The 19,542-nt window shown below is 51.2% G+C and overlaps 1 long non-coding RNA gene across 1 annotated transcript; it reads right to left on the bottom strand.

Annotated features, from left to right (window-relative positions):
- Positions 1-1,682: 1,682 nt before the first annotated feature.
- On the bottom strand, positions 1,683-11,083 carry LOC103350351 (uncharacterized). The gene is made up of 3 exons (XR_016232834.1): positions 10,953-11,083; positions 5,472-5,650; positions 1,683-3,719 (listed from the first exon to the last, which is right to left on the bottom strand). It is a non-coding gene; the product is annotated as an uncharacterized LOC103350351 (long non-coding RNA).
- Between the last annotated feature and the right edge of the window lie 8,459 nt (positions 11,084-19,542).

Genomic DNA, 19,542 nt, shown 5'->3' on the forward strand with positions numbered 1-19,542 from the left:
ATTTTAACCAGCAGACTGTAATGGCAAATACAATGAACTCCCACGGTGGCAACTAAATATTGATTTCCTTCTGCAAAAATCTTGGCACTTGGAGCCGAACCGTGAAGCTCAGGATGTGAAGTTTGCTCAGGAAGACCCACAAGTGCGGGCCGGGAATGGATCAAAAACCATTCTAGAAAGTGTGTTCTTCAGATGTTCCCCAGCAGTGGGGTGGCTGCAGGCTCCGTGGGTGGCCGAGGGGACTGGCTAAGCATTCCGCTAGGGGTGGGGGAGGACAGCAAGGCCCAGGCAGTGGGATCCTTGACCACTGATCCTACAGTGGCATTTCTGGGCCTAGGGATGGAGGCACTGACCCTGATTTAACCGCCCCTATCAACTGCATTATGCCCTCTGTGGTTTCCATGCACCTTTGGAGGACAACACCTTTATCAATTCTCTCCATATTAAGGAGAAAAGATTCTTAAAACACAAAAGAGCAGTAGAAAACTGCCTCCCACTATCAGCCGAAGGGAAAGTGGCTGAGCCTCAGTCTGGACTTGCGGAGGGCAGAGATGGCTCACTGTTCTCACTCTGAGGCCCAAAGCGGACAACCAAGCCAACAGTCAACCCCCCCCGAGTGCTTCATCCTGTGTTCAAATTCCGGCTGGAAACTCTTAACTCACCAGGCCGAAGCAAAGACAGAGCGTGCTGTCTGTCTGGGCAATAGTACTCCACGCCACGTGCTGTGGGAGAGCCCCATGCTTCACGGCTGAGGACATGGTGACACCGTCCTGCTTATTGATAATTTTCCTGCTTATTGATAAGCCTGCGGGCCCTTGCCACGTGTTCAGAGACAAATTCCGAATACTGGCTCAAATACACCAGACAACGTGGTAAGTTTCTAAGGATTTTATTCAGTGAGAGAAACATGCAGGAGAGTGAGGACTTCATTTAGGGGAGAAAGAGAAGTCTAGAAGCTAAGTTGGGTCCATAGCAAGCAGAGAGCAGGCCAGGAGCCACATGGAGCAAACATGCAGGGAAGAAAACAGAGAGCGGGCAGCCCAAAGTCCACGCACCCCGGAGGCAAAGCAAGGGCAATAAGGGAGGGGCCCACCATGTTCCAGGCCTTTCATCACTTCCTAAGGGGATAAAAGGGGAGTGGTTACGTAGCCTGATTGGCAGGTGGGCATACAAGTGGGACCAAGTAGGGATGTGAGATCACACAGGGGGTGTGGTCTTCCAGCTCGCAAACCTCATCGAATTTATCCTATCTGTCTGCTTACATCAACGGGACTCAAAGGGTTGTGTTACCCTAGCCTTTTGGGGGCTAAAATCCTTGTGTCTGGTCCTACAAGGCCCTGCCTGCTCTGGCCATGCTCTCTCCAGCCTCGGCCTTAACAGCAGGGCCCCTCCATCCGGAGGGCTTTCCCCACCCTTCACCTGCATAGCAACTGCTTTCCCTGCAGACCCTGGTGGGAGCGCTATTTCTGTTGCAATTCCTATCGGATTCAATTTGGGGTATGTTTGACTATGGGTGGCAGCAAACTCAACTTCTCACGCTTAAACAGATAGAGCTTTATTTATTTTTCATTTAAGCAGCCAGTAGAGTGCATACTCTAGGGCTGACATCACAAAGAAGGAGACCCTTCCTGTCTTGTCATCCCCCATCCTTGGGGCACTTGGCTGCCTCATGGTTGCAAGATGGGTGTCCTAGCTCCAGGTATCACCTCTATAGTTCAGTCCGGAAGAAGGAAGGATAAAGAACGAAGGCCATGGAAGTCGTTTGATTCATTCATGTGTTTATATATTTATGTATTTATTAACAGGAAAGTAGAATTTTCTAGAAATATCTAGCTAGGACACTTTGGTTGTTGTGGACTGGAGGCTTTGCCAGAATCCATACCGACTTAGAACACCTTCAAGTCGCTCTTGGGACTGGGTAAAGGCCTTAAGCTCCTTGAGATAAGAAGGATTTCTTCGTACCTGAAACCATGAGGTTTGTGTGAGCAACAGATACCGTCTGCTACCCTCCCTGGCCGTGCCAGCGTCGTCCCTTGTTATACTCCAAGGTGGCCATCACAGGTCTGCTTCTGTGCTGAGCGGTGTGGCTGCAGAAGGGAATACACCCTACCTGCTTCCCGGCCCCTCTGGAGGGAGGCTGTACGGGCCTCGTTACTGAATGAATGAAAGAGACGGTCTTGCTAACGAGGTCATCCAGTCAGCACAGAAATAGCTCCTGTGATGGAAACTCCTCTCCCTTGGCAGCACGGGATGTTCCTGGCCAGCGCCCCCACCCTCGTGCTGATCTGACTCCGTGTCTTGGAACACACCGAGTCTCCCCGAAATTCAGATGTGGAAGTCCTAATCCCTCGCACTTCAGAAGATGGCTGCATGGGGAAATGGGGTCTTTACAGAGGGAAGACGAGTTCAGTGAGGTCACGGGGGTGTCCTTCTAAGAAGAGGGGAAGCCACAGGCAGGCACAGAGCGGCCGTGCGGGAAGGCACAGGGAGAAGACATCCGTGGGAAGTCAGGGAGCGAGGCCTCGGAAGAAGCCAGTTCTGCCAACACCTTCAGCTGGGGCTCCAGCCTCCAGCATGGCTGCTGACGCCCCAGCCGGCAGTGCCCCGCCGGGGCAGCCCTGCCGGAAAACCAGGCCAGCTCCCCTCCCCCACGGCACGCCTCCACTTACGACCAGACACCACCAGTTCGGGAGTGGGAAGGCTTTCTCACAGGCCTGTCCTGTAGCAGCGTGCCATGTCTCCTCTCTAGCCCTCAGACCTGCAGCTGGATGGAGGACAAGCCGGGGGTTCGATCCACTTCTGGGCAAGTGTCTTTCCCTGAGGCAAAGTAACACTTTGTATCCTTGACCTCTACTTGGACTGGCCGCAGTGGATCAGGTCACACACACTTGGGTGTTTTGTTTTTGTCGGGAGTACTCACGCCTTAACATTACTTTCCCAACTCTTATAAACAAAAAAGAGCCAAACGGGTGATTCATGCTTGCCTGAAAAACTGATACCTACGATGGGCTTATGTAAGTGTCTCTGAATAAAAGGGATTTTCCTTCGTTAGGGGTTTGTGGTAGCTGTTACCGTAACAGTGATCTCACTTGGCAAGAGTGGCCGTCCCCTCTCGGGCTGGGGCTGTGTTAGTCAGCAGCCACTAGAACAGGCTGCATAACAAACTGCTCCAAACTGGTTCTAATGCCTAGGAACTGACTAAGGCGGCTCTGCTTCAACGTGAAGATCAGGTTCAAATCGGCCCATGAGCTGGTGAGCTGGGCATGATCCTCTCAAGGTGGAGGTCAGAACCTCCCAGAGGGGTGGGCAGATATACAACCCCCTTAGGATGAGCACACTTTCACTCCCACTCACAGTTCACTGTCCAAAGCCAGTCACACAGACCAACCCAAAGTCGCTGTGTGTGTCTGGGTGTGGGGATGCCCGTTGCCAGGGAGCAAGGGCAAGGGTGGTGAATATTTGCTCAACACTAATCCAATCTACCCGCATCTGGTCGGGGAAGTCCTGGGAGGGCAGGCATTACCTGGGAAAGGCCCTGGAAGCCAGGGTTCCATCAAGTAGGGCTGAGACCCTGGGGAAGCTAGGAGTAGATGGACCCAGAGAATGAAGCAACCCTTGACCTTGACTGTCGGGCACGGGAGTCAGAAGCAGAGAATTCAAAACTGGCGAGATCCACAAGGTCAGCGGTACATCCAAGAAGAACAGGAGCCTGAAGCACACTGGAAGGCACAAGCTGCCCGGAGTGAGGGTGCACACATCTGGCGGAAGCGCCCAGTCAAATGGTAGCCAAAAATACCCCCTAGATTCTTCCTTGCCTGCTGTGGTTCGAGCATGGTCTGTCCACTCTGAAACCACGTTGAGATTCCCCTGCCAGGACGGCAGTGTTGAGTTGGGGTCTTTAAGGGGTGACTAGGCCATCAAGAGGGGTCAGTATCTTTCTGGCGGCTCTGGATTGGATCCTGCGAGGGTGGGATGCCATAAAGCAAGGCTTCCCCTCGTGTTCTCCCTCTTCTGCACAACCCCATGTGGCTTCTGCTTTTCTGCCAAGTCACGACTCAGCACGAGGCCCTCCAGAGATCTCGGACTTCTAGAACCAGGACCTAATTAACAAACTTCTTGCCTTTACAAATTGCCCAGGCTCAGGTATTCTGTTCTAGAACACACAGTGCACCAAAACACCAGCCCACCTTCCACAGAGTCCTTTTCTCTTTAGTTCTCCCTGAGGCCCACTCCCCTATCCTCTTGCCCAGCACTGCTCTCAGACCACGCCCCTCTTCACTCATCCTGTCCGTTCCCTACAAAGGCTCCACAAAAACCTTCCTTAGTGACAGTGGGGCAACCTTAGGAGCAACCGATCCCTTGCACTTTGTGTGAGTAAATCACACAGCTGGCTGGTCTGTTACTCTGTCCTGACTGGGAAGCTGGAGGTACAGAGACCCTCAGAATAAGCAGCTTGCAGGGGTTCCAGGGGCTCCAAAATCAGTTAGAGCAAGACTGAGCCCACCACTGTTGCTTTGGGGTTTATCAATTCTATTGCTGCATGAAGCATCATTTGAAAGCCCAGTGGCTTGGAACAGCAACTGTGTATTATTTCTCACAGGTATGTGTGTCAGCTTGTGGGTCAGGAACTACAGGCAGGGCTCGGCTGGGTGGTTCTGCGCTTCTCTGCCTGGTTCACTCATGCACAGTCAGTTGGGGACCAACTGATGGAGGATGGGGTTGTTGGACATGGCCTTGCTCTACATGCTTCAGTGATCCTTTCTGGACTAGTGAGCTAATCCAAGCATATCCTTCTCATGACAATCCCAGAAGTGTAAAGGAATAGGCAGAGGGGCCGGTGTCGTGGCTCACTTGGTTAATCCTCTGCCTGCGGCACCGGCATCCCATATGGGCGCCGGGTTCTAGTCCCGGTTGCTCCTCTTCCAGTCCAGCTCTCTGCTGTGGCCCGGAAAGGCAGTGGAGGATGGCCCAAGTGCTTGGGCCCTGCACCCGCATGGGAGACCACGAGGAGGCACCTGGCTCCTGGCTTCAGATCGGCACAGTGCACTGGCCGTGGCGGCCATTTGGGGAGTGAATCAACGGAAGGAAGACCTTTCTCTCTGTCTCTCTCTCTCTCACTGTCTGTAACTCTGTCAAATAATTTTTAAAAAGGAATAGGCAGAAACACCTGCAAGGTTCTTGAAACCTACACTCAGAATGGGCATACTGTCAAAAGTTCCGGGACCTCCAAGATCTACTGGAAAGACCCACAGAGCTTAGTAAAGCTGTTATACTCATGGTTATATAGTTCACTACTGGAAAAGGGTAGGGATGGGTGGACAATGGGGAACAGGTGCAGGGGGAGGGTGCAGGAGACAGCAGGTGTGACTTTGCAGTTGCTCTCGCCCCCTAGCAGAGTAGTCCAGACAGTGTTTAGTCCTCCTAGCAACGACAGGACCACAGCCAGGGGATGGAGCCAGCAGGCAACTCACCTGAGCTTTGGTGTCCAGGAATCCTGCTGGGAAATTCCTCACCTCTCCCTGAACTCATGCCTGTGTGTGGCTGCCCTTAGTTCCCAGTCTCCCAGAGGAGGTTAAGCTGATGCCATGTGGCACACAGCCCCAGCCATGCCTTTCGGTGTTTGCAGAGACCAGCTGGCACAGGGGAACACCTGGGAACACAGATGAACAATGACACTCCATCAGGCAGGACCTTCGGAAGGCATGAAGGTTATCTCGCAGGAACCAAGAGCCAGCCAAGGGCTCGAGCTTTCTTAGCCATGGCAGGGTTTGGACCCCCTAGATTTGCAAATTAGGCCTTTATTGCTCACAGACCTTCTGCCTCATTCTGTTGGCCAAAGCAACTCATACAGCCGAGCCAAGAGTCAGTGTGGGAGGGCACAGCAGTTACGTAGCAAGAAGCAAGGGTTTAGGGAGAGGTGAGGAACGGGTATAATTGCACCAATCTTCCACGAGGGCTAGCACAAGGCAGCCTTCGGGGTCTTTCATGGTCTTATCATTCCTAGGACACAATACAAACGCCCACATCTCTGTACTTCCCATCCACAGCCTCTCATCTATCCAGAATATTACAACTGTGGCGCCAAGATTTGCCTCCCCCGGGAAACCCTCTCTGACCACCTCCTCTTGAGCAGATGTCACTCAAACTAACGAACCACAGTTCCCCCTCTTCTAATGCTCTGAGATGAGTGACCCCTCCCTACTACTCTCTGAATCCTCCCCTGTCCCCTCCTCCTGATCATCCCAGACTCCATTTCACCCAGGGCGAGGCTTAACCCAGGCTCAGCTTTGCTTCAGAGACTCCCAGGCCCGACCTGGAAACACGCCTGTTCTCTCCAGGAGTGGCGAGTGCAGAGCCATTCTGACTGCTGTGTGCAGTCCCCAGTCGTCACATTGCCCAGCCGGGTTCTTCTCCTCCCACAGACTGAAGCTACTTCCACTGCAGCGCCGAATGAGTTCGAACCCTTTGCAATCCAGGCCTCTATCGCCCAGGCCTGTAAAGCACGTTATGAGCAAATACACTGCCTTCACCTCGGTGCCCAGGGCATGGAGGCGGGGTTCAGGACACGCCGTCCAATCAGAGCGATGCCTTGGCCTATCTCAAAGCAAATCCAAGACACCTGGCGATTTGATCTGACTCAAGCACTTGGCCCCCATCAGCTGCCTCCCAGGCAGGTTAGCAGGAACCCGGGTGGTCAGTGGGGTATCTGAGACTTGAATCAGTGCTTAGAGGGGATGCTGGCATCACAAGGGGTGGCTTAGCCTGCTGCACCCCAGGGCAGTGCGAGGCAGAGGCATGTGTGTATGTGTGCCCTGGTCTCCCTCTTTCCTCTTACAAAACCACCAAGAGGCAACCGCGAGGGCTCCACCCTGATGAGCTTATCCAAGCCTGGCCACCCCCAAAAGCCCCACTTTGAACACCACAGGCAGACTAAGGCTCCACCCTCTTCCTACCTGAAAATGGGCACGAAGGTCCAACCTAGGGTTCCCAGGGGACAAACAACATTCACACCGCAGCAGGACCACAGCATCACACAGCACCACTGTGTGCCTGTGCAGGGTTCTTGCTAGAACCATCCAATCGAACCCAAGCACGAGGAACCCCATCTCAGGCTTGATGGTCATCGTGCATGGTTGGGTAGGAGGAGGTCCCTGTTCTGGGGACAATCGTGCCGAAACACAGAGAGGAGCCCCATCAAGGGCCCACAGCCTGCTTTTGCATGGTTTGGCTGAATGGAAGTGTGCATGCGCATGGCCAAAGAGACAGAGTGGGTATGACACGTAGCTATTCGTTGGTAAATCTAGATCAGTGGCTTAAAGGAGTCCACTGTACTCTTCTTTCAAATCTTCTGTGGTTTTTGGATTTTTCAAAACAAATGAATAAGTAATAACTATGCTAGGTCCTGCCTCTAATGTTTTCTAATTCAATTGCAAACTGGAGGTCAGTATATTTTTAAATTTTACCCTGAAGATTCAAATGTATGCCCAATATTGAGGACCTTAACTCTATAGTAGCCCTTGAACAAGGGTCATAGAACCACTTGTGTCAGAACCCCCAGGGCTGCTGGTTAAGAGCGTAAACCCTGAGTCTCCTTTACGCACAAGAACCAGGGACCCTGGAGCGGAGGCTAAGATAAGCCCCATGGAGGATTCTGACACTGATACAGGAGAATCATTGATTAAAACTCCGGCCAGGGAGTATTGGGTCAGATCTCCAATCTAGATTGCTACAGGGTCCAGGAGGCAAACTGAACAAGTGAAACAGGCTGGGCGTAAGACAATAGGGAGTGGTGGGGACTAAAACAAACAGCAGAATGTAAGCCCAATTTAAAGCTCCCGTTCCAGTGGACTGGAATAAGAATGTGTTGCCTAGTGTTGCTAGATCTTTTTTTTCTTTTCTCCTCAAGAAAAATTTAAAAATCTGAAGTTTTTATTGTAAACTTTCCCAAATTTAAAATGCTTATGATTTACTCAAGAAATATTTGAATACTTTTCAAACTAAACAAAACATTTCGAGATGTTGTCTTCAGACTAGTGACCAGTCACTTGTAACTTCTGACCTGGACTTAGCTACAAGACCAGAGCACTACAAGGTCCGTGGTTCAGGGGCACCTTAGCTCATCGGAGAGAAACCCCACAGCCTGCACACTCCCTGTTGCTGGATCACTGCCAGTGGCTTCCTCAGCAGGAACCCGCCCCCCCAATACCCAGGGCAGACAGTGTGAGGGTGATTTAGTGATGGTGCACCTCCAGCTGGGGCTGGAGACACAGCATCCCAAGGGTCCCTTGCCAGCAGCCCGGAAGCCTAGCAGGGCTCCAGGGCATTGCCTGAACCACAGCCCCTCCTCTCCCTGGAACCATTGCAGGGCCAACAGCAAGCAAGTGGCTTTCTGAGCCCAGCCCAAGGCTGGGGGAGCACGAGAACTGATGAGAGCAGACCTTCTACTCCAAAGAGTTTTCTTCTTATGCTAACACTTTCTGGGGCTCCCAGTCCAGCAACCATGGCAAGTGCCCATGGATCCCAGTGTATTAAGGCCTTCGTCCCATCGACCCCCACAAGGTGCGTGAACTTGGGCAAGCTGCACAGCCTCTTACATGACCAGACCCTCCCTGGGGAAGGAGGACTATTGTCAATAAGTTCTCAGTGTCAGAACTCACCTCAAAACAAATTCTAATGAAATTTGACAGCAAAACTCAAAAATAAAACATATGCAATAAAGGGTTTCCTCAAGCAGTCCAATTTTTTTCCAAGACTATCTGGGTTATGTCAATGCTTGCCAAACCCCTCATGCAAGCCCAAGATTCCAGGGAGCAGAGTTCAAAAACTATGGGGTTTTCTTATTTTCAAGACCTTTTTCCAATTTAGGAATGCACATCCAAGATGGTCACGAGCAATTTCCTCTACACCACTCATCAGTTCAGAACCTTGACTATGACTTCAAGGACGGCTGCCTCTCTAAGGCATTCGCTGAAGACTCCTGGTTACACAACACTGTACTGGATTCTAGAAAGAGAAACAGCCACAGCCTCTCATGCCCAGAGTTAGGGTTAGGGCTGTCCCAGGGGCAAAGAGGAAAGGGATCTTGGACATATTCTAACCCTGTATTTATTTTTTTATTTGACAGATAGAGTTAGAGAGTGAGAGAGACAGAGAAAAAGGTCTTCCTTCTGTTGGTTCACTCCCCAAATGGCCGCTATGGCCGGTGCTGTGCTGATCTGAAGCCAGGAGCCAGGTGCCTCCTCCTGGTCTCCCATGTGGGTGCAGGGGCCCAAGCACCTGGGCCACAGCAGAGAGCTGGACTGGAAGAGGAGCAACCGGGACTAGAACCCAGCACCCAAATGGGATGCCAGCGCTGCAGACAGAGGATTAACCAAGTGTGTCACGGCGCCAACCCCCTAACCCTGTATTTTATAATCTAACCTAACCTATGACTGTTTTCTCATAAACAGAAGTCTCGTTGATTTTTTGATGTAATCTGTATTCCCTGTTTTGGGAAAGCTTTTGTCCAGCTTTGCCTTGAGCAGTTTATATTATGAAAACAATACTGTTTTTCCATATACAAAGAAGAATTAAGTAACAGTGTGTTGTGGACCTTGCTTTTTCCAAAATATACCTATGTCACCCCCAAAGAATGCCCCACACCTCCACCCTCATCCATTGAGAAAATCAGATGCCATTAACTCTCCTTCATTTATACCTGAACTTGGTCTGCCCAACCTTAAAACACAAAGATGTATTATGGGGAATGTGACAGGGGACTAGTGAGGGCAAAGGTGAAAGAAGACTGCCTTGAGTTGATGAAAGTTGTGTATACTGAGTAATGGGGGGGCCGGCATTGTGGCACAGTAGGTAAAGCCACTGCCTGCAGTGCCAGCATCCCATATGTTCAAGTTCTGGCTGCTCCACGTCCAATCCAGCTCTCTGCTGAGGCCTGGAAAAGCAGTGGAAGTTGTCCCAAGTCCTTGGGCCCTGGCACCCATGTGGGAGACGGGAAGAAGCTCCTGGCTTCAGATCGGCATCACTCTGGCCAGTGCAGCCAATTGGAGAGTGAACCAGTGTATGAAAGACCTCTCTCTCTCTCTCTCTCTCTCTCTCTGCTATTCCTTCTCTCTCTGTGTAACTCTTTCAAATAAATAAAATCTTTATATAAGAAAAAAAGGAAACTGAGTTATGGGTATAGAGGGCTTTAAAAAAAAAACTGTTCTTGGGGCTGGTGCTGTGGTGCAGTGGGTGAATCCTCTACCTGCAGCACTGGCATCCCATATGGGTGCTGGTTCTAGTCCTGGCTGCTTCTCTTCTGATCCAGCTCTCTGCTATGGCCTGGGAAGGCAGTAGAAGATGGCCCAAGTGCTTGGGCCCCTGCACCAGAGCAGTGGACCTGGAAGAAACTCCTGGCTCCTGGCTCCGGATTGGCGCAGCTCCAGCCGTTGCAGCCATTTGGGGAGTGAACCAGTGGCTGGAAAACTCTCTGTCTCTCTGTAACTCTACCTCTCAAATAAATAAATTAAATACTTTTTTAAAAAAAGTTCTTTCCACTTTGTATGTTTTCAAATTCTCTATAATTAAGTGGTTAAAATTAAAAGAATTTTCCAAAACAAAAAGGTGAAAATGAAGACCATCTAACGTTGGTTCCTATACCGAGTCTCTACTTCCTAACATACTGGTTTTGCTGCACCGTGTCTCCCATTGCTCCCGCTGGGAAAGAGGAAGAATTGCAACTGTCCTAGGCCACACCTCCAGGAGCTTATTCCCTCACCCACCTCTTGCTGACAGCAGATGTCCACACCACTCAAAGTCTTCTCTAGCCCCGTGGGCAAGTGACTGGCTTTCCCTCCAGTCATGCCTGCCTGACGGGTCCTGGTGTGTTTCCTCCATGCACCATGACTGATGCACACAGCAATTGTTGAGAACTGGTGACACTTGGCTTCCCCAGCCAGGTTGAAATAACTCACCTGCATGCTAAGCAGTGAAGAAAAGACGCTGGGTGCCTCCAACCATGAGCAGTGTGTCTTCCAGGAGCGAAACACCAGAGGCTGTGGGGTTCAAACACCGGGTGGGGGAGGTGGAGCAGGAGGGCACCCAAAGGGCCGACATCCAAATTATCCGCCTGCGACAGAATGCTGCCAACTAATTAAACATAGGAAAACCTCGTTAGGGAAGATAATCCTATTGCATCAACTTGCAAGATTTTTCCAGCCAGCTTCTGCCTCTCGGAGCTTCAATTAAAAGCTGTTTAGCAGATGGCAAATTCTGAGTCACAGAGTTAGACTCTCTGGCAACCATATGTGCTTTTGGCTTCCCAGGGGATCCTGGCCACATGCGGCCCTAGAACACTGCTCCAGGGACACAGAGCTGCTCCAGGGACACAGCAGAGAGCGCCTGGGCCATCTTAACACACAGGTGACAGGGATTTCCACACCAGCGTCAAGGGCAATGAGCAGCAGGGGCTTTCTTTTTAAAGCAAAAATCCTAGGGCCCTGGGAGCTATAACTCACCAGTGCTGGAAGGGAGCTTGAACCTCGTCTTGTACAGTCCATTCTTTTGACAGAACGGGGAAACTGAGGCTTGTCTGAGGAAGCCACAGCCTCCCCTGGGTGCCGTCAGAGAGAAACCAAACCAAACCCTAAGGAAGGGTGGTGTGGCAGATTGTATGCAGACTACTGCAAGAGAGGCAAGACCTCCACGCGCTCTAAGCTCAACTCTACCAAAACAAAACGTGGGAGCGTTTCAAATGCTAGAGTACTAAGCCAAAGTACTGAAGGACATGAAGGGCATGGTCAACGTGACTGAGCCACCTGTGCTGGCGGCTAACTGATGTTTACTGAACTTGGGCCTCGCCAGGACGGGGCCAGGCTGAAGCCAGGAGCCAGGAGCCAGGAGCTTCAATCCGGGTCTCCCTCACGGTGCAGGGGCCCAAGTACCTGGGCTATCATCATCCACTGGCCCGGGAGGGGAGCAGCCAGGTCTCCCGAGCAGGCGCCCGTATGGTCAGAGTCTCCCAGAAGAGACAACACGAGCTTGGGGTGTGTTCCCCAGAAGCAGAGCCGGAAAGGAGAAATGACATAAGGGAATCATCAAAGGAGAGCTCTCAGAAGAAACCTGTGCAGACACGAGAGAAGATGGGGCAGGGGGAGACGCCAGGCCAAGATGGGGTTCTGCTGAAGTCCTGTCTCTGACCCCGAGTACAGAGCTACAACGTGAACCCCACGGCAGAGCCGCAGGCCCCTGAGTGGAGGGCTGGACATTCGCGTTCCTTCGCCGCCAGTCATTGGCAGCGGGCTGCTTCCGGGGGAGGGCGCCCGAGCTCCTGCGTATTTCCGGGCGCAAAGGCCTTCGGGTATGAGGAGGGCGCTATCGCGAGCGGCTGTGAGAGGCTAACTCTCGCTATGCCTTGGGGATAATAAAAAGGGCTGGATGACGCCAGCCTGTCCCAGGATCCCCGGGAAGGGCCAGGAGAGCAGAGTTCACCGCGTGGGGCATGCGGGAGGTGGGATGGCGGGCGTCGTGGGGAAAGTTAAGGAAGGGAGAATGAGACGCTGGGAAGGACGCGGGGCGCCACACAGGGTCCATGGGACACTGTAGGCGGGGCGGGGGAGCAGACAGCAGTTATTGTCGGTGGGAAGGACTCTTTCCCCAGCTTGGGGAATATTTTGTAAATTCTTAGGTATTTGAAAGGCGCGGAGGCGGAGAGGTCTTCCACTCACTGGTTCACCCCCCCAAATGCTCAACAATGGCCAGGTCTCCCACATGGATGGCAGGCACCCGGGTCCTTGAGTCGTCGTGAGTGAGCATCAGCAGGAAGCCGGAGTGGACGTGGAGCCGGGGCTCAAACCCAGGCCCTGTGATGTGGGGTGCAGGTGTCCATGTGCACCCTGCGCTCACCGGGGGCTGCAGCTGGGGCCCCTGGGAGCGGCAGCTGAGCAGGGATAAAAGAGGTGGTAACTGGGCGCACAGAAAGACACGCGGCTGAGGGTGAGGGGCGCTTGGGCAGCTCCCATGTGCGAGGTTGCAGCAGCTCGGCCCCCAGTCGCGGCAGGAGGGAGCTGTGGAATCTTCTCAGGCCCGTTTCTTTGAAGAGGCACCTGCAGCCAGGGGCCCCGGAAGCCCCAGCACAGCCTCCCGCTGCTGTCTCGTTCACATGAGGCTGTAGGCTGGCCTTGGCCCTGGCTCTGAACTCATCTTCTGGCAAAGCCGGTTGCTCAGGACCTTGAGTTCTGCCTGGTGTTCACACGTTGATAAATTGGTGTTTTGTTCTGTTTTTCTGCTTCTTTGAGAAGCTATTTCCTTTTGGCAAGATGGGCACTGTTGTAACCTTTTTCCCTCTCTGGGACCTCGAGCCTTCGACGTGTTCTCAAAAATAAAAGAATGTTTTGCAAGGACAGACTGTTTTCCGTGTCTGCTCCTTGAATCTTCCACTTTGCTGATTGGAACACACCTATCTTCAAAAAACGTTTCCTCTGCGGAGTTTAATTTGACACACACCTTTCTACCCTGGGGAGGTGATTTTTTTTTTTTTTGTATGTGATTATAGTTGTAAAAGCACTGAGGAAGTTGCAAAGTTGCATGAACAAAGACTCTACTCAGAACCTAACTCCTAAAAGGTGTCAAGAGAGTAGAAAGTGTCTTGTTGCCATCGTGTGGTGGTGTCTACCCAAAAGACCAAACTGCTATCTGGTTGATAAACAGAAAGCAAAGTATAAAACAGCACCCAGACTCCATGGATGGCTTGCATAACTAGCACATCCCTTCTTATTTTTCTTTTTTTAAATTTTTAAATTTATTTTTATGTATTTGATGGTCAGAGGGAGAGAGAGGTTAACTACTGCACCAAATACCCAGCCCATCTTTTTTTTTTTTTTTTTTTTGAGACAGGCAGAGTTAGAGAGACAGAGAAAGGTCTTCCTTCCATTGGTTCACCCCATAAATGGCCGCTACGGCCGGCACTGCACCGATCCGAAGCCAGGAGCCAGGTGCTTCCTCCTGGTCTCCCATGCGGGTGCAGGGGCCCAAGCACCTGGGCCATCCTCCACTGCCCTCCCGGGCCACAGCAGAGAGTTGGACTGGAAGAGGAGCAACCGGGACTAGAACCCGGCGCCCATATGGGATGCCAGCGCCGCAGGCAGAGGATTAACCAAGTGAGCCAAGGCACCGGCCCCGAGCCCATCGTTTTTCTAATAACTAAAGTAATTTTTTCATATTCCCAGGAAGCGCTCTGGTTTCCATTACCCCTTTGGTGCTGTTCCCGGGTATTTCCCAGGCCATTGTATGCTCCCGTCGTTCATTCATCCCATACGTGCAGTTTGCAGCTCCTGTGGTGTGGCAGCCACAGTCAGGTGCCGGAAATGCAACTACGGACAAGGGGCTTACGGTCCCAGCTTTCATGGAGCTTAGAATTTAGAAAGAGAAATGGGCGTTGAGCACAACATGTAAGCAAAATTTATTTAATTACGGTTGAGACAGCCTTAAGAAATAAAAATGCAGACAGACTCTGTGTCTGCAATTTCCACATCCGTGGCTTCAATGAAGCACAGATAATAATTAAAAAAAAAAACAAAACTCATCTGTACTAAACACATACAGGCTTCTTTTTCTTGTCATCATTCCCTAAGCAATGCACTAAAATTACTGTTTACATAGCTTTGGCATTATATTATTGTAATATTATTGCAATTATTGAAGCTGCAGCCGCTCACAATGGCTGTGAGAAAGTTAAGAACCTGCTAGGACACAAGGGGGATGCTTTGAAGCTGGGACCCAGAGGGCGGGTAAGAAGTGGTCAGATAAAGAGGGGGGAAAGTGCTGGGGAGAGGAACATTCCAGACAGTGAGTTCCGGCTCAGTAGGAGATTGTCTGAAGGAAGAAAGCAGTGCGGCTGCGACCTCGTGAGCAAAGGTTCGTAATAAGAATCTCACAACTTACAAGGGCTCAGTGGGGGCAACTAAGATGCCATCAGGTGCATCACGCTTAGCCTTAGTCTCTTGGTTACCTACTGATGTCTGGAACTTAGCACGAGAACGTCATTTACTCTTACGCCATCATGGCTCTGAGGATTGGCTGGATTCCGCAGCCAGTCTCACTTGGGGTCTCTCAAGGGGCTGCGGCACCTTGAAGCCTTGCTCATTCCCGTGTTTGGCGCCCGGACAGGAAAACTTAGAATCAGAACAGCCGTGGCTCCGCGTGCAGGGCTTGTTCCCGCTCGCCCACTCTCTTTCCTCCATGTGGGTCCTGCAGTGCATGCAACAACTCCAGGGCTGTCGGACTTCCAGATGGCTTCCAGAGCGGTCCCGGGGATGCACAGCCTTTGTTAAAAAGTATTTATTTGGAAGGCAGAAGGACACAGAGAGGGGGAGACACAGAGAGAGAGGTTTTCCATCTGCTGGTTCACTCCCCAAATGGCCTCAACAGCCAGGCTTGAGCCAGCCTGAAACCGGGAGCTAGTGACACCATTCAGGTCTCCCACATGGGTGGCAGAAGCTCAAACTTTTGGACCATCTTCCGCTGCTTTGCCAGGCACATTAGCAGGGAGCAGGATTGGAAGTGGAGGAGCCGGGACTCGAACCGGCACTCTAACGTGGGATGCCCATGTAGGCAGTGGCTTGATCCGTCGCAAACCTGTGTCAACCCCTGCGAGACCTAGATTTAGGACTCAGGCTGTGTCACTGCTGCCACGTAATGCTCACCTGTGTGATCACAAAGGACATAGACTTCTCGCTAGTTGGAGGCTCAAAGAATCTGCAGACGTTTGAAAACCATTATGCCAAGGTTGACTGTAGAACTCACTGCCCAGGGCCAGACACTCTATAAAAAGTCAACATGGGCATTTTTCGGCACAACATGAAACTGTGCTTGGTGAACCAAGGCAAATGATCACAATGGCCACACAGTGAAGGCACCAAGCCCTCTGACATTCTTTGATCTTTCTGACCTTCATTGTGTGTGTGTGTGTGTGTGTTTTTAAGGATAACTTATTTATTTATTTGAAGGCAGAGTTACAGAGAGGCAGAGGCAGAGAGAGGGAGGGAGAGAGAGGTCTTCCATCTGTTAGTTCACTCCCCAATTGGCTGCAACAGACGGAGCTGTGCTGATCCAAAGCCAGGAGCCAGGAGTTTCTTCTCGGTCTCCCACATGGGTGCAGGGGCCCAAGCACTTGTGCCATCTTCTACTGCCCTCCCAGGCCATAGCAGAGAGCTGGATCGGAAGTGGAGCAGCTGGGACTCAAACCGGCGCCTAAATGGGATGCTAGGACTGCAGGCGGCGGCTTTACTCACTAAGCCACAGCGCCGGCCCCCCCGGTTATGACATTTTCAAATATGCACTTTCCTCTTTGGACCATGTGCTTTAAATTTCCTTTTCTGTGACTCCATAATGCCTTGCTTCTAGAAAATGAATACTATCTCCAAGTGTCTTTTTCATAATGACTCTGGAACTTGGGAGCTGTAGATCTCGTCTCACGACATCGCTCACAGAACTGACACAGCTGTTGGCACTGTGGGTATCTAATTAGGATGCCTTCGCTCTCGAGACGAGAGAAAGCCTAGCAATGGAAGACTTTGCTTCAAAAAATGCTTTTTAAAAGAATTCACTTTTGGGCGAAGTGGTTAAAAAAATCACTGTGATGACTCACCAGTTGCAATCAAATCCTTCATCCCAAAAAATGTTTTTATAAGAAGTGGGTGTTTTTTCTTTCCCCTAAGGCAGACGGCACAATGTTTGGTGCTTCTCCTTCTGAGTAATATGTTCCACCCTGGTGGAAAATGACAGCTTCACACTTGAGCCAGTGGTGATTTATTTTCAGAGCTGTGCACGGTACCCCCCTCACCCTAGGGTTTGGTTCCACCTCTAGCCCGAAGGGGAGTTCGGCCATCAGATCACCACCCCCCATCAACACAGGACCCCTTTCCCTGCTCTCTCTGCAGCCAGCCAGCCACCACCCTGGGTTTCTGAAGGCCCCATAGCATCTTAAAGGCTTGGAGAAAGTTCTGGAAACAGCACCCAGGTGTAAATAGGCACAGCACAGTGGATGCCCTTCTGCAGAGCCTTAGTCTCCACACAGCACTCTTCCTTCTTTCCAGAGCTCGCCATTGCAAAACGTTGTCTTTCTGTTGTCTCCATCCCAAGACTCCACAACTCGGCAAGAAAGCAAATGTGATTCATTCCTGATCCTTGAAAGCAAACATCCCATTCTGTTCCCTTTGTTTCCTTAGAACCTCCCACAAATTTCTCTTTGCTGGAGAACAAAAATGAAAAACCGGTGCACATTTCTGTCCCAGACTGAAAATATGCAAGAAACTTTATGAGGCCCGGCTATGGTCTGGGCCTCATGAATTAAGAAGCTATTTAAGAGACGTACCACATGAGGGTTAAGAGCAGGGAAGAGCTGACAGAACTATGAGGGGTAGAGACAGCAGCCCCTAACAGCTGCTCGGAGCAAAAGAGGGACTGGACGTAGCTAGGAACTGAATTGGGTTCCCCTAAAATCCACATGTTGAAATCCTAAGCCGCAGTGTCATTGTAGTTGGAGGAGCCTTTAGGGGATGATTGTGTTTAGATGAGGTCATAAGGAGGATGCCCTCTTGGTGGCATGAGTGTCCTTATAAGAACAGACATCAGCCGGTGCCGCTGCTCACTAGGCTAATCCTCTGCCTGTGGCGCCAGCACCCAGGGTTCTAGTCCTGGTTGGGGCACCAGTTCTGTCTCGGTTGACCCTCTTCCAGTCCAGCTCTCTGCTGTGGCCCGGGAGGGCAGTGGAGGATGGCCCAAGTGCTTGGGCCCTGCACCTACATGGGAGACCAGGAGGAAGCACCTGGCTCCTGGCTCCGGATCGGCATAGCTCTGGCCGTAGTCGCCATTTGGGGGGTGAATCAATGGAAGGAAGACCTTTCTCTCTGTCTCTCTCTCTCTCTCTCACTGTCTAACTCTGCCTGAAAAAAAAAAAAAAACAAAAAAAAAAAAAACTGACATCAGGAGCTGGCATTGTGGGGCAGCAGGTTAAGCCACCACTTGCGATGTTGGCATCCCATCAGAGAACCAGTTCAAGTCCCAGCTGCTCTGTTTCCAATCCAGCTCCCTGTTAATGCACCTGGGAAAGCAGTGGAGGGAAGCCAGCACTGTGGCACAGCAGGTTAAGCCTTAGCTTGCAATGCCGGCATCTTACATTGGAGTGCCTGGTTCAAGTCCCAGCTACTCTGCTTCTGATCAGCTTCCTGCTAATGTGCCTGGGAAGACATCAAACCATGGCCCAAGCCACTACCACTCACCTGGAAAACAAAGATTGAGTTCCAGCCTCCTGGCTCTGGTGTGGCCCAGCCTAGACTGTTACAGTCATTTGGAAGATCTCTGTTTCTCTCCCTTGTATCACTCTACCTTTCAAATAATAAATGCCTCTGGGGCGGGTATCGTCGCATAGTGGGTAAAACTACTGCCTGCAATGCTGGTACCCTATGTGGGCACTGGTTTGTGTCCTGGCTGCTCCACTTCCTGTCCAGCTCCCTGCTGTGGCCTGGGAAAAGCAGCAGAGGATGGCCCCAGTGCTTCGGCTCCTGCACCCACGTGGGAGATCTGGATCAATCTCCTGGCTCCTGGCTGTGTGGACACTTGGGAAGTGAACCAGTGGTGGAAGATCTCTTTCTCTATCTCTCCCTCTCTCTGTAACTCTGACACTCAAATAAATAAAAGTCTTTTGAAAAAATAATAAATGAATCTTTAAAATAAGAAAAAAAAAAAAAAGCAGCAGAAGAAGATGGGCCAAGCCACTGCCACCCATGTAGGAGACCTGGATGGAATTCCCAGCTCCAGGTTCTGCCTGGCCCAGCCTGTGCTATTGCGGCCATCTGGGGAATGAACTTGCAAATAGAAAAATTATCTTTCTCTTTGTCTCTTTCTGGCACTCTGCCTTTCAAGTAAATACATTTAAAAACTCCCGGCTCTCTGCTGTGGCCTGGGAAAGCAGCAGAAGATGGCCCAAGTCCTTGGGCCCCTGAACTCCTGCAGGAGACCTGGAAGAAGCTCCTGGCTCCTGGCTTCAGATTGATCTAGCTCTGGCTGTTGCAGCCATTTGGGGACTGAACCAGCAGATAGAAGACTCTCTCTCTCTCTCTCTCTCTCTCTCTGCCTCTGTGTAACTCTGCCTTTCAAATAAATAAATAAATCTTTTTTTTTAAAGAGCAATGGATAAAATATGAACTGGAAGGTTGAACATGTCTGAGAGGAGGGACTATTATTTAGGAGCTATTTTCCACATCATATTTAACATCACTTTTGTCCTTTCAATTAAAAAAAAATTACACCAGAGAAGGCAGAACATTGGTTTGTGATATTGAAACAGCCAGGCCAGATGCCACCAACATGGTCGTGAAACTGCGGCTGGAGCTCTCACCGAGCAGCTAGACTGACTCTCCCCTTCCTTCCCCACCCCCCATCCCTCACCGCTCAACACGCCAGCGCGCCAAGGTCACTTTCACCTCTATCATGTTCTGTGACCGCCAGGAAAGGCCAAGTCCTGAGACTCCAGGCAGAGCGCTCGGTGCGCTAAGATTGTGGGGT

Source organism: Oryctolagus cuniculus, chromosome 4, assembly GCF_051225735.1.
Source record: "Oryctolagus cuniculus isolate XC-2025 breed Fujian yellow rabbit chromosome 4, ASM5122573v1, whole genome shotgun sequence".
Classification (NCBI taxonomy): Eukaryota; Metazoa; Chordata; class Mammalia; order Lagomorpha; family Leporidae; genus Oryctolagus; species Oryctolagus cuniculus.